Genomic DNA, 15858 nt, shown 5'->3' with positions numbered 1-15858 from the left:
CCGAGGTATTAGAGCAATTAAATATGCCAATACGAGCCAAGGAATTACAAAAAGTAGTAAAATCGCTTAAACGAGGGTCGGCCCCAGGCCCGGATGGGTTTGGGGCGGAATATTATCAGTTGCTATTCTCACAAGTGTGTGGCCCTCTTCTAGACTTTTTCGATGAATCCATTAGGTGTGGAGGATTCAGGCGAGAATCTAATGAAGCCTTGATAACCCTAATCCCAAAGGAAGGCAAACCCCCAGAAAATCCGGGATCATATAGACCTATATCACTCATAAATGTGGATTTAAAGATCTTAGCGAAGGTTCTCTCTGAGCGTCTGTCCCCTTTAATACCAGGTTTAGTGGGAGAGGGCCAGGTGGGGTTTGTGCGGGGTAGACATCCATGCCATAATGTTAGGAAAGCATGTTTAGCTATTGCACAGAGCCTTACCATGAACGAACCGTTGTTGCTGGTCAGCCTAGACGCAGAAAAGGCTTTTGATAAGGTGCGCTGGGATTACCTTTTTCTCGTTCTCAATCACATTGGCCTACGAGGGTGGGTACTCAATGCTATAACAACGTTATACGCTAATCCAAAAGCTTCCTTATTGGTTAATGGTATACGATCAGACTCCTTTCCTATATCATATGGCACCAGGCAGGGTTGCCCGCTTTCTCCAATCTTATTTTTGTTATACCTTGAACCCTTGTTGCGCACCATTCAAAGAGATCCAGATATAAAGGGGATCAGATTACATACACAGGAACTCAAAACTCTAGCTTTTGCAGATGATTTACTGGTAACATTGACAAGGCCCCAATCCTCCCTACCCCACTTGTTTGGCACTCTTGAAGAGTTCAGCTGCTACTCGGGTCTATCTCTGAATAGGGGCAAATCAATGGCACTACCAGTTCAGACCCGGATCCGTACGGCTTGGGAGGGTGATTTTCCGTTGTCCTGGGCAGAGGGTAAACTGAAGTATCTTGGCATATGGCTAACTGCCGACTTGAAATCTTTATATAACCTAAACATAGAACCTCTTAAACTGAAAACTAGACAGACGCTGCAGACGTGGACATCCTTGCCCCTCTCCCTGCTGGGGCGGATAGCCCTTTACAACATGATTCTAGTCCCAAAATGGGTCTATGTGCTGCAGGTGTTGCCCTTGTTCCTTAAGCACAAAGAGGACCTGATGTTGACAAGGGTGGTTACCAAATATCTTTGGAATGGGAAAAAACCAAGATTACCAGTATCTAAATTATATCTCTCCAGAGTTAAAGGGGGGTTGGGACTTCTAAGCCTAAAACTCCTGTCTGTGGCCAGTAATATGCGACACCTTTCAGATTGGTTTCGTGACACTAGTTATTTTTCGTGCATGAAAATGGAAACCAAGGTGTTTTTCCCCCGTCATTTCAGTTCATGGCTGCATGCTAAACCAGGGGCAGTAAATACGCCCCGGTACTTCTCATCAGTGGTGTCACCTTTAAGACAGACTTGGCGCTGGCTAGGCCGTAAATACGGCTTCCTTGTGACTTGTACTCCGTTACTACCGATACGAGGCAACAGTCACTCCCCCCCGGGGAACACAGCCCGGCTCTTTTCAGATTGGGAAACACATGGTATAAGATACATTCACCAATTATACTCAGAAGAGGGCACTTTAAAAACTATGGAGGATCTAGATAGAGAATTTGGTACACTTAGAAGAGATTTTTTTGCCTCCTTTCAATTACGACATTATTTGCGATCCCTTCCGCCCGAGCACCTGAGTTCACAGATATGGGATCGACTGCTGTCTCTTTTAGCTTTGGATGCTCAGGGGGCAGTCCCCTTAAAATACTATCATTCAGAAATCCGGGAACAACTGGGTGAGAACGATTATGAGCAATTGGCTTTACAATGGAATAAAGACCTACCAGTGAATATTCAGTCTGAGTACTTGAAGGCATGCTTTCTGGACATTCCCAGAATATCGGAGAGTGTGGCGCTGCAAGAAACGGCGTATAAGTTCCTGTCTCAAATGTTTTTTTTCCCCACATAGAGCATGGAGAGCTCATATGGGACAGGAAGACAGATGTCTGAAGTGTGGTCACTCCCCAGCGGGCCTTGGCCACATGTTTTGGACCTGCCCCAGAATAGCCCGATTTTGGGCACAGGTGTGTAATCATGTGTCAGAGTTGTGGAAGATTACTTGGCGGCAAAAGCCACACCTACTATTCCATAAATTCCACTTGACCCAAAAAAACACCTAAAGGGCTACGTCCGTTTCTTAAAAGAACGGTACTACTGGGTAAGAAGGTCATCTTAAATTTATGGATCACACCAGACTCGCCAACTTTGTCCCACTGGCGAGCGAGAATGATCTTTCTATGTTCTTTAGAGCGTAGAGCAGCGGGCGACCTGGCCTCACCCAGAGGGGAACTATTTTGCTTGACGTGGGCCCCTTTTTGGGACTCATTAACGGAGGTGGCTAGAAGTAGAATTTTGAATTCTTAAAGTTTGGGCCGATGGGTTTGCCCCGGTGCGGTGACAGAGAAAGGGAGGTGACATGGTTCTGTGATAAGATGAAGGAGATAATGTAAAAGACAGCGATGGTGTTTACCTATGTCTCTTCGGGACCCTTGTAACTATGAGTTATAATCCGGGGTAAAACCCTGGATGACAGTTGTATCAGCTTGACCTAAAAGCACAGTCATGTTTTGTAGCTTAGATATGACCTTAATGTTGTGTAACCCCGTAAGATGAAGGACTGAATAGTAACTATCTGACTCCATATCCATAAGTGATCTTTGGGGATGGGAGGGGGGGAGGGGGGATGATAGGGGGGGAAGGGGGGATTCAAAACAAAAAGAAAAACTGTCTAGACTACTAGAGGCTATCGGCTGTCTGTTACATGGTTACTGTTCTTCAGTTGTATTTTCTGGTATAGCCCTGTATATTGTATTATTATTTCTTTAATAAACAGATTCAAACATAAAAAAAAAATTTTTTTGTTATTTCACTTCAAGGTCATGATTGACTGTTTAGAATACTGGCATTTACATGCATTCTTGCAACACAGAACTAGATAGCTTTTTACAGAACTCCCCCTCCTAATTGGATATTTAGATATTTTGCTCTTTTATTTAAGGCCATGATCAGCAAATGCAGTAGGCTCTGATTCATCAAAATTTTCAAAGTAGAAAAACTTCAGTGTGAAAAATAAGAAATCTAATTTTGGGATATACTATCTCAGAAGTGGGAATATATGTGTCCCACTGAGTGAAAAGGTACCAAAACTGGAATCAACTGCATAATCCTACAAAATTTCGGGCTCAGGCATAGACTAATTACATCTTTAAAAAATGAAAAACTTATCAATAAAAAAGTGTTTTTTTTTTAAACGCATTTGAAAAATAGCAAACACGAAACTTTTACATCTCTATAATCCATAGGAAATTGCGGATAAAATGTTGACCATGTTTTATATAGATGATCAAATTTAAAAAATAAAAGTTCCTCAAATTTACCCCTTCATAATCTTTTCCTCTTATTTGTAACCCCACTTTTAGTACCTTTTGTTCAGCAGGTCACATATGTGGAGCAAGATTTTAGCAGTCTTGGATTGACAATCATATAAAGACATCAAATGAGTGGGCTGAATGAGGCTGTTCAGTTTGACTGGTTGCTTTCTGGGGTCAAAGCAGTTTCTACGTCACTCCCTCCATTCAGTGTTGTCATTGGCACTGCTGTTCCTTGAGCCTACCCCAATTTCACCCCATACTGATATGATTTCCAGGCAAAAGACTGAAGAGGCAACCTCGGGGGAGAGTCTGTTTTTTTTCTTGTCTTGGAGTGATTGGTGCTCTGCCTTTTTACTTGCCTGATCTTATTTTGAGGCTGAAGATATAAAATAACCCACTGGAAAGTTCTGGAGATTCCTTAGTTCAAACAGTAGAAGCGAACTAGAAATATAATATTTTGAAGTGTGAATGACTGTGTGTCTCCATTTTTTAAAAATAGAAATGCATTTGCGTGTTGGTAATTGTATATGCCAGGGCTAGGCAACTCCGGTCCTCGAGAGCCACAGGCAGGTCAGGTTTTCAGGATATCCACAATGAATATGCATGAGAGAGATTTGCATACAATGGAGGCAGTGCTTGCAAATCTATTTCCTGCATATTCATTGTGGATATCCTGAAAACCTGACCTGCCTGCGGCTCTCGAGGACCGGAGTTGCCTACCCTAGTATATGCTACAGTGCCTGCAATTTGGTTTGATGTGGATCTCAAATCAAATCATTGCTTAATATTTGAGAGGAGCATATTGCTAAGGTTATCTATATTTTCATTGTGTACTAGTATGCATGTGCACATTTTGTTTCTGTAGGCAACTGTAAGTAAACTAGTTTGACCTTTATACGTCAGAAAAGACGGTCAAATAAGTCTTAATAAACATAAAGCCTTAGGTAAGCACTAAGAATAGTGCAGTTCCTTAAAGGTGTTATGACAATGTATAAATATTTGTGCCTGGAGTATCCTAAAGTTGTAGCAAAATCATATTCAGATTAATCTGAGGAATGTCTGTGGGTGAACTGGATGGCATTGGTGGAATGTCCACTATGGCCCTACCTCCTATGTAGTCCACACTTTTACACAAACATTATTTAAAGAAGCATATACTAAAATTGATGCCTTCTGATTTATTTATTTATTTATATTCCACCTAAACACTAGGCGGATCACAATAAAACATCCATAAAAACTTTCCACATACACAACAGCAACATTTGACACAAAACATCCCACACTATACCTGTACTCCCATTATGCCAAAGGATATACTAACAGTAACAAATTGGTAGGTCTTCAGCAGCCTCTTAAATTGGGTCACATTTATGGCTAGACATAAATACCATAGCAAACTGTTCACAGACATTGTTCCACAATAGAAAATGCAGCTGCCCTCGTATCTGCATAATGCACTTTCCTCAGATTTACAGTTTCCAAATATTTTGCATCCACTAAATGCAATGTACACATCTGTTGGTACACCTTCAAAATCTGTGAAAAGTACCAGGGAGCTGTCTCGTGAATGGCCTGGTATACGAGAGTCAACACTTTGAATGAAATCCTGCTAGGCACTGGCAGCCAATGAAGCTTCTTCAATAGTGAAGTTATATGCATGTACCTAGAGGTTCCAGTGATCGAACGTTCTGCAGCATTTGATCTGCAAAGCCTTGTAGTGAGCAGCAAAACCCCCCAGATACAATGTATTATAATAACTCGTCTTTCCGAACACTAAGCTCTGAACTACAATCTTCAAGTCATAAACTGCCAGCATCGGTTTCAATTTGCTGAACAGATGGAACTGGTGAAAAGATGAACTTATCAACTGTCCTATCTGTTCTTGCATATTTAATCCTGAATCCAATACAACTCCCAAACTCTTCACACATTTCTTCACTAGTAATTGTGTACCCAGAACCCCAACCTCCCTTGTCATTTCCCAATCTATATGTCTACCCACCAGCATAAATTCTGATTTCTCCACATTAATACCAACTGGTTATCTCCCATCCATTTCCCAATCTTCTCCAGACACAACTCTAGCTGTTGAACACAGTGTCCCCATTGACCTTGCACAGGAAAAAAAAAAAAGCTGCAAATATCCCAATAAAGCCAATAGATCACCCCCAATCCCTAAACACCTTCCCCACAGGGGCCATGTAAATATTAAACAGAAGGGTTGACAATGCCATCCACTGTGGTACTCCCATAGACATAGGGTAAACCAGAGACACAGTATCTCCAACCTTCACTTGCATTGATCTTCCTGTCTGTCAAGTAAGACACAAACCACTCATAAACATTTCTCTCGCAAACCAAGCTCAAACAATCTCTTCAACAACACATCAATGTTCATAGTCAAACGATGAGGAAATAATCTAATGTCACAAAACAGTAAATATTCCTCTCATCCGTACCACAATGCAACTCATCCACTGTTAACACCAACAACCACTCCACACTGTGCTTTCCTTGGAACCCAAACTGAAATTAATCCAACTCACCAGTTCTATCAACATATTCACTTAATTGCCCTAACATCACTTTTTCCGCAATTGTTGCCACAACTGGCAGCATGGAAATGGGGTATTCCATATCATCAAGCTGATCAATCCATAGACTGGTGGGTTGTGTCCATCTACCAGCAGGTGGAGATAGAGAGCAAACTTTTGCCTCCCTATATGTGGTCATGTGCTGCCGGAAACTCCCCAGTATGTTCTCTATCTCAGCAGGTGGTGGTCACACACAGCAGCAGCTCTGGCTAGGCCTCCAAGCCTAATTTTTAGGTTTTGTTGAGTGCCTGGGGTTGAGGGCTCTTTTGAGCAAGTGCAAACCTGGTGGTGCCAGGTCCCTCCTTTTCTCCCCCCTCCCGCTGGCTCCGTTAAAAAAAAAAAAAAAAAAAAAATTTTGAACGTCCTTAAAGGCGTTTATTTCGACGTTTATTTAAGCGTCTATTGCAGCTACTCACTGGGACACCAGGTCGTTACAACTCGGAGCGGACAGCAGGTAATTTTTACCTTTTTATAGCAGGCAGGAGGTTCCCCGATTCTTCTCCTCGTGGCATATGGCGTCGGAGGGCGAGGGCGCAAAGGGTCGCTCCCCGGGTCGCTTGAGCGCTTCTAGAGGGGATGCGGGGGTCTTAAAGCCTGATTCGCCCTTGTTGGGTGACAGTTTCGTGACCGATGAATGTCCCGGTCCTTCCTCTGGCGTGGCGGTTTTTCCCGCCATAAACGCCCATCCCCCGCTCCTCGCCTCCGCCATCTTGGCCGGCCACGCGGCTCGGACGGCTTCTTCTTGGGCCGCCCTTGAGGTTGGAGACATTAATGCCATGAACGCCCTTAATTTGGGTGACGGCACAGAAGCGGCTAAAGTTAAGAGCCGTTCTTCCCGCGCGGCTCCTTCGCGGAGTTTCGCGCCGGACGCCATTTTGGATGCGCAGCATGTCTCTCCCCCGCTATTGCGAGCGCCGGTTGAGGGTGCGTCTAGGGCTGTTGCCCAGGCTGCGGAAGTGCACAGTCTGGGGGGTTTCTCCCCCGAGTTTGTTTTGCTGCTGCATCAGGCCTTCCTCATGCACAACGCTGCCCCTGCTCCCTCGTCTGGTAAAGAGGTTGAGGTTCCCAGAGGTAAACGCCCTCGGGTTGATTCCCAGGCCTTGGAGGAATTTGTCTCCTCTGATGTAGATGAGGGCAGCGTGTCTGAGGTCTCCCAACGGTCCTTTGCGGATTCCTTGGAGGAGACGGATCCCCGCTCGGATGGAGCGGATGACCCCTCTGCAGCGCGGCTTTTTAGCCCAGAGGATTTGCCCAACCTGTTGTTACAGGCCATGGACACTTTGAAGATTTCCTCTCCGGAGGACGTCTCTCCCTCAGCCCCTGTTGGCTCTGCCATTATGCTGGGGACGAAGCGCCCGCCTAGAACCTTCCACGTGCATGATGCCATGCACACCTTAATTTCGGCTCAATGGGATGTCCCAGAAGCGAGCCTTAAAGTGGCTAGGGCTATGTCCCGCCTCTATCCTTTGGCTGTGAGTGAACGTGAGGCCTATCTGTGGCCTACCGTGGATTCTTTAATCACTGCGGTGACTAAGAAAACGGCGTTGCCGGTGGAAGGTGGCACGGCCCTAAAGGACGCCCAAGACAGAAGATTGGAGGCGGCCTTAAGGTCGTCCTTTGAGGCGGCTGCTTTAAGTTTGCAGGCCTCAGTTTGCGGCTCCTATGTGGCCAGGGCGTGCCTGACTATGGTGCAGCGGGCTTCCCCCTCGGATCATTCCTTGAGGGCTGATTGGCCGGCCCTGGAATCGGGCTTAGCCTATTTGGCAGACTTGCTGTATGATGTCTTGAGGGCCTCAGCGAAAGGCATGGCTCAGACAATCTCTGCGCGGCGGTGGCTTTGGCTGAAACATTGGTCTGCTGACCACGCCTCTAAATCCCGCCTGGCTAGGTTGCCTTTTAAAGGCAAGCTGCTCTTTGGGGTCGAGCTGGACAAAATCGTGACCGATCTCGGCACGTCTAAGGGCAAGAAATTACCAGAGGTCAGGGCTCGGGCTAGTACTCGTCCCGGTACCTCCAGAGGACGGTTGCAGGAAGCCCGTCGGTACCGCCCGGGCAAGTCGGGTTCCTCTGCCCCCTCTTCCTTCAGGAGGAATTTCTCCCCCAAGCAGCATTCCTTTCGCAGAGACCGCCGTCCCGGAGGTGCTCCCTCCGGTCCTCCCCCAGGGTCTCGTACCCAATGACGGGGTCTTGGTCCACGCCCCAGTGCAGATTGGAGGACGGCTGTCCTCGTTTCTGGGCGAGTGGACCACAATAACTTCAGACGCGTGGGTGCTGGAAGTCATCAGAGACGGCTACAAACTAGAGTTCTGCCGACCCTTAAAAGACGGGTTTGTACTCTCTCCCTGCAAGTCTCCGGTCAAAGCTGTGGCAGTGCAGCAGACCTTGGACAATCTGATCCGCTTGGGCGCGGTCGTTCCGGTGCCAGAAAGTCAGCTTGGCAAGGGACGTTACTCCATTTACTTTGTGGTACCAAAGAAAGGAGGCTCTGTCCGGCCTATCCTCGACCTCAAAGGGGTCAATCGGGCCTTGAAAGTGCGGCACTATCGCATGGAGACTCTCCGCTCTGTTATAGCGGCAGTGAGAGTTCCTGGCATCCTTGGACATCAAGGAAGCGTACCTGCATATTCCCATCTGGCCTCCTCATCAACGCTTTCTGCGTTTTGCAGTCCTGGGACGACACTTCCAGTTCAGAGCCCTCCCTTTCGGGTTGGCTACTGCTCCGCGGACCTTTTCCAAAGTAATGGTGGTCATCGCGGCCTTCCTACGAAAGGAAGGGGTACAAGTCCATCCTTATCTGGACGACTGGTTGATCCGAGCCCCCTCTTATGCAGAGTGCGGCAAAGCTGTGGACCGGGTAGTTGCTCTTTTGAGCTCCCTGGGATGGATCATCAACTGGGAGAAGAGCCAGCTGCGCCCGACTCAGTCCCTGGAGTACCTGGGAGTTCGATTCGACACCCAAGTGGGCAGAGTGTTCCTGCCAGACAATCGGATTGTCAAACTTCAGGCTCAGGTGGACCAGTTCCTAGTAGCCTCTCCCCTTCGGGCTTGGGACTTTGTGCAGCTGTTGGGCTCTATGACGGCCACGATGGAAGTTGTGCCCTGGGCCAGGGCTCATATGAGACCACTTCAACACTCTTTGCTGCAGCACTGGACTCCGATGTCGGAGGATTATGCTGTGCGCCTTCCCTTGGACCCAGCAGTGCGCAAGGCGCTGAGCTGGTGGATGCAGACAGACAAGTGGTCTGCGGGAATGCCTCTGGTGACCCCAGAGTGGATTGTCGTCACGACGGACGCCTCGTTGTCGGGCTGGGGAGCCCACTGCTTGGGAAGGACAGCGCAGGGGCTCTGGTCTCCTGCAGAGGCAAAGTGGTCTATCAACCTCCTGGAACTCAGAGCCATTCGGTTGGCGCTTTTGGAGTTCATCCCGGTACTGGTGTTGAAGCCTGTACGGGTCCTGTCGGACAATGCCACGGCTGTGGCCTATGTCAACCACCAGGGAGGTACCAAGAGCGCCCCTCTAGCCAAGGAGGCTATGAATCTTTGCCAGTGGGCGGAAGCGAACCTGGAGCAGCTTTCAGCGGCCCACATTGCCGGAGTCATGAATGTCAAGGCGGACTTTCTCAGTCGCCATACCTTGGAGCCCGGAGAGTGGCAGCTATCTGCTCAGGCGTTCTTGGACATCACGAAGCGCTGGGGCCAGCCGAGCCTAGATCTGATGGCGTCATCGGCCAATTGCCAAGTGCCGCGCTTTTTCAGCAGAGGACGGGACCCTCGATCCCTGGGAGTAGATGCTCTTCTCCAACAGTGGCCGACACAAGAGCTTCTCTATGTGTTCCCGCCCTGGCCCATGTTGGGCAGGGTGCTAGACCGGGTGGCAAAGCATCCCGGCAGGGTAATCCTGGTGGGTCCGGATTGGCTCAGGCGTCCCTGGTATGCGGACTTGATCAGGCTCTCAGTCGACGATCCTCTGCGGCTGCCAGTGGAGCAGGGCCTGTTACATCAGGGTCCCGTGGTGATGGAGGATCCCTCCCCCTTTGGTCTTACGGCCTGGCTATTGAGCGGCAGCGTCTGAGGAAGAAGGGCTTCTCAGACAAGGTCATCGCCACTATGCTGAGAGCGAGGAAGCGCTCTACTTCTACTGCTTACGCCAGGGTTTGGCGTATCTTTGCAGCGTGGTGTGAAGCAGGCTCACTTTCTCCCTTCACTGCTCCAATTTCTTCAGTGTTGGCGTTCCTGCAAGAAGGTCTGGAGAAAGGCCTGTCGCTCAGTTCCCTTAAAGTCCAGGTAGCGGCTCTGGCTTGCTTCAGGGGCCGCCTGAAGGGTGCTTCCCTGGCTTCGCAGCCAGATGTGGTGCGCTTTCTCAAGGGAGTTAATCACCTGCGCCCTCCTCTGCACTCAGTGGTGCCTGCGTGGAATCTCAACCTGGTGCTAAGAGCATTGCAGAAGCCGCCTTTTGAACCCTTGTCGAGGGCATCTCTGAAAGACCTGACGTTGAAAGCAGTCTTTTTGGTGGCTATCACTTCAGCCAGAAGAGTTTCCGAGCTCCAGGCGCTCTCATGTCGAGAGCCTTTTCTGCAGTTCACTGAGGCAGGAGTGACTATTCGCACAGTGCCTTCCTTCCTGCCCAAGATTGTTTCTCGCTTCCATGTGAATCAGCAGCTCTGTCTCCCTTCCTTTCGTAGGGAGGACTACCCAGAGGAGTACTCTGCTCTTAAATATCTGGATGTGAGACGAGTCATCATCAGATACTTGGAAGTGACCAATGATTTCCGGAAATCGGATCATCTGTTTGTCCTGTTTGCAGGTCCTCGTAAGGGTCTGCAGGCTGCTAAGCCTACAGTGGCAAGATGGGTCAAGGAAGCCATTGCAGCGGCTTATGTGGCCGCGGGGAAGGTGCCGCCTATCCAGCTGAAGGCTCACTCCACGAGAGCTCAGGCGGCCTCGGTGGCAGAGGCCGGATCCGTCTCCTTGGAAGAGATATGCAAGGCGGCAACTTGGGCTTCGGCTCATACATTCTCCAAGCATTACCATTTGACTGTGGCTGCATGGGCGGAGGCCCGGTTTGGAGCTTCAGTGTTGAGGTCAGGGATTTCAATGTCCCGCCCTGGGTGAGTACTGCTTCGGTACATCCCACCAGTCTATGGATTGATCAGCTTGATGATATGGAAGGTAAAATTATGTATAATCATACCTGATAATTTTCTTTCCATTAATCATAGCTGATCAATCCATAGCCCCTCCCAGATATCTGTACTGTTTTTATTCTGGTTGCATTTCAGGTTCAAGTTTAGTCTTCAGTTACTTCAGAAAGACTTCGTGTTCAAGTTTTTTCACTTGGATTCTTCAAGAGTTAAGACGAGTTTGTGTTACAGTGAGCTGCTGCATTCCTCTCCCCTCCGTTTTACGGGGCTGGATTGAGACTTAAATTCTGCCGGCACTCCCTCCCGCTTCGTGCGGCTGTAGGGCAGCTTTGTACCCCTCCCGCTTCGGCGGTGTTAGGGTCAGTCAGCTCCTCCCGCGGTTGCGGTTGCAGGATAAGCCAGATCCCCCCGCATCGGCAGGTGTGGTGTCCCTCCCCCGCTCCGCGGGGGATGAGCTGGACGGATTCCCCTCCCCCACTTGTGTGGGGATGAGCTGGGTTAATTCCCCTCCCCCGTTTCGGCAGTGGTGAGCTGGGCAGAGTGTCCCTTCGTGGGTGTAATTCTCTAAGTGCTGAGTCCTGTGGATGGAGCTTTGATATCGACATACTGAGGAGTTTCCGGCACCACATGACCACATATAGGGAGGCAAAAGTTTGCTCTCTATCTCCACCTGCTGGTAGATGGACACAATCCACCAGTCTATGGATTGATCAGCTATGATTAATGGAAAGAAAATTATCAGGTATGATTATACATAATTTTACCATAATTACTCATCACTGACTGATCTAACCCCACTTTTTTCAATAAAGGTTCCACTGTGGCCAAATTCAATGATATTTTAACAACCCCCTGTTTAAGAGACATTCATCAACACTCATAACACAGGCACCAAATTACATGCCAGCTGTCTCAAAATCACTGAAGAACACAAGTCCATTAATGCCTTTGTAGGTTCCACACTTGAAGCATTAACACCATCTCAGCTTCAGATATCTCCAGAAAAGTTTCCTACACCTGCCCCTCCACACCTAACATTGGCTGCATGTCTATACCCATAAAATGCTGCCTAAATCTCCCAACCAAAGATACAGTTTTCTCCCTCAAAAACTTTCCAAACTCACACACAAATCCCAACTTCATAGTCCCAACATTCTTTCCTACCAAATAATTTGTTTGGCCAATTCAAAGCTTCTCTCACCTTTTTCTGATAATACTCATTCTTTACACTCTCACTAATAACCAAATATTCTCTGAGGACAAGCAGGCTGCTTGTTCTCACATGTGGGTCGACGTCTGCGTCGGCCCAGGAATCGGCATTTTGCAAGCAAAATATAAACAAAGTTTTGCCAGTCTTCTGGCGCGCTTGCGCAGGCGACATCCTGCCCGTCGTGTGAGCGTGCCTCCTCGGTTCTTTTTTGTCCGCGACGAGGTAACAGGAATTTTCGTGTTCTCGTTTTGGCCCAGGAACAGAGTCTGATGACTTTTTTCTAAATATTTTAGCGGCATTTCTAAAAAAAACCAAACCAAAAACTATCCCCGTAGTTCTCTTTTAGTTTTTTCCACCTTTTCTAAGTTTTCTTTCTTTTCTACACGGCTGGGGTTTTTCCTCTGTTTTGTTTAGTGCTCTTTTTTCTTTAGCAGGCACAATCGCGTCTTTTGATTTCTCTGAAGCCATTTTTCCTTCCATGTCATCGAAAACACCCAGCGGCTTCGAACTTTGTACTCTGTGCAACCGGACCATCTCAGATACAGATACCCACGCCTGGTGTATCCAGTGCCTTCGGCCCGACCATAGCCCAGCCGCTTGTAGTCTGTGTCTTCTTATGAAAAAAAACGGACCTAAGCATCTCGAGAAACCCAACGAGGGAAGCTTTTTGGGGCTCGGTCCGGTCCTTTGACATTGACATCGGTACCGAGGTCGTCAACGTTGAGATCGAAAGGAGCATCAACGTTGGGAAGAGAGGTAATGGCTGCTGAGAGACCAACTCGCACTGGGAACAGTGAGGCGTGGAGCAGGTCTCCACCTGTCTCAAGGCCTCATGTTATGCAGGCCCCCGGGACTGACCTTCGTTGGACCCAGCCCCGAGGAGACGTGAGGATTCCACATTCTCCTTGTCAGTACCGAGGAGTCTCGATGACAGGCGTCGAGCGAAGGCAAAGAAGAACCGCCATCGTTCTCCTTCGACACACGGTACCTGGAGCTCCAGGGCGTCCAGAGAGTCAGCAGCCGAGAAGCGTCGGCGCTGAGAGGATCGCTCCCCCTCGACACAGGAGGTGCCGATGCGTCAGTCTCCTAGCAGCCCGGTGCCTGCTCTTGAGCCTCCACGGATTCTGACACCGCCTGTTCCATCGACACCGCAGCCTTCTCCAATGGCGGCTCTCGACGAGCGCATCCGGGTATTGTTTCCAGAACTTCTGGAAGGATTGCTGCGCCAGTCAGCTTCAGTATCGGGGGTGTTTTACTTTCTGTACCATCTGCTACAGCGGTGTCTGGCCCTTCACTTGTGGTGAGGTCCCTGACTGAGTTGCCACCTGTGGCATTGGCGTCGGCTGCCACCCAGGTCGACTCCCCTTCGACGTCGGTGGAGGGAGCTTCGCCACAGTCGGACTGGGCGTTGGCCTCTCAACATCGCCATAGAGGACATTGTTCCTCGGTGTCGAGGCAAGTTCAGTGTCGAACCACCTTAACATAGGCTTTATCCGATACTGAGCAGGAGTACTCGTGGGAGTCAGAGGAAGATCCCAGGTACTTTTCTTCTGATGAGTCCTTTGGGATTCCCTCTGATCCTCCCCTCTGCCAGAAAGGAGACTGTCTCCACAGGAGTCTGTCCTTTTCCTCTTTTGTCCGGGAAATGGCTACAGCTATTCCCTTCCCTGTGGAGGTTAAGGATGAGCCCAGAGCTGAGATGCTCGGGGTCCTGGATTATTCTTCTTGTTTATTTACCCCTCTATAGACCCCCGTGGGATCCTTCCACACGGAGTTGTACAGAGGGTCTGTTCTTCTATGATCTTGTGGACCGCCTCCCTGAATTGCAGCGATACTCCTGCCCATGGGTATCGCTGTTGAGGAGGCATCAGAAGGCTTAGTTCAGATCTTATTCCCATGACCACAGCTTTCTGTCTCTTTGGATCTAAATGAATCTTTGGCTATTTATGTTCAGTGGGAAATCTTACTTGTGTGTGTGTGTGTGTGTTAGTTTGCAAAACAGATAGAAGATAGAGAATAAATTGAAGCAAGGACAGAAACAGTGTAGTTAAAGAAATAGTCTTTTTATTCTTACCAAATCAGACTTTAATCAGATACATTCATCAGACAAATTCTGGATTCAGCTGACTGGAGCTCTGCGTCCTAGATGCGTTGGGGAGAACCTCCGAAATATGCTTGGGTGACCAGTCCTTATATACCATCTGGTCCCCATACAAGTCTATTGAGAGGGACTTTTTTTCTAATCTTGCTCAATCTCTCTGAATCATACCCGGTCAGGTGCCCATCTTTCCGTTTTAGCTATTGCAAGCTATTGTGCAATTTCCCTTTTTGTCAACATCTCCCTAGATACGGACATCCAAACATCCAAACATGGCTATTGTGTAATTTCCTTTTTTGTAAACACTTTGTTCTTATGAAGATATCTAAATATAGATATATCAATTTCATAACATCTTGTGATCTGGGTGCCAACTTATTAAAGACAGACTCCGTGTTATGAACCAAACTTCTTATCATTTCTGTCTTTAATTTCTACATCATGTGTGTTACACTCAATTTGGAAGTTGCACCAGGTTTCATTAGAACTCACCAAGCAGTCCTTGCTCTTGCAGGCTCTCTGCTATAAGGCCATCATCTTGTTATCAGGCCTAGTCAGTGCTTTTCAGCTGTTTAAAGCTATGTAGCTTGGTCCACCACTATTCCAGTGGATAGGTCTTAAGCTAGAACACATATTAACTTGCAGGAAAAGCAAGTCCTTGCTCAGCCAGTCATAGATTTTTAAACCTAGCTGGTATTTTTACAGCCTGAGTCCTAAAATCTGGCCTTCCACCCTTCCGGTGGGCATCCAGTGAGGGCCTCTTGCTGTATTATAATTATACATTCCCCACTTGTCACCCCCTCTGAGGAGGGGTGACACAAAGCTCGTCAAGCTTGCCATCATCCATTCCAGAAGGTGGCAAGCTATCAAACTAGAGGGGGAGTTTTGGTCTTACAAATTGCTAGAAGGTATGGTGCAAGACAGGAAACTTCATTCTTAGGTGGTATATTTTCTGATGTCATCTCTCTTGAGGTTTTATGAATGGGACAAATCCATGAGTTCATCTACAAAATCTCATGAAGTATAGGTATATGGGTAATAGCAATTTCAGGTGGATCATGCTAATAAATACTTTCAGGTCTTTCTATGGCTTCTATTGTATCTGTAGCATAGTGCATGGGGAGATAATCTAATGTATCTATCTCAGTGGTCTTGAGAAGGAATAGTGGTTTTGATTAAGCATTGTTATGGGCTCAACAAATATATGGTTAATACTCTGTTTGCAGGCTGTTTAAGGTTGTAGGTATTCAGAATCATTAAACAGGTCGGAGTGCCTGGACCTTACTATTACTCATCATTAGCATCCAATCATGAGCACTAAAA

The 15858-nt window shown here is 47.8% G+C and overlaps 1 protein-coding gene across 1 annotated transcript in view; it reads left to right on the top strand.

Moving 5' to 3' along the window:
• The window catches only part of PPM1H (protein phosphatase, Mg2+/Mn2+ dependent 1H), a 407312-nt gene that overhangs the window by 102980 nt on the left and 288474 nt on the right, over positions 1-15858 (top strand).

The sequence above is a fragment of the Microcaecilia unicolor genome, chromosome 10 (assembly GCF_901765095.1).
Source record: "Microcaecilia unicolor chromosome 10, aMicUni1.1, whole genome shotgun sequence".
Lineage (NCBI taxonomy): Eukaryota > Metazoa > Chordata > Amphibia > Gymnophiona > Siphonopidae > Microcaecilia > Microcaecilia unicolor.
This window is presented reverse-complemented; position numbering and strand designations above follow the sequence as displayed.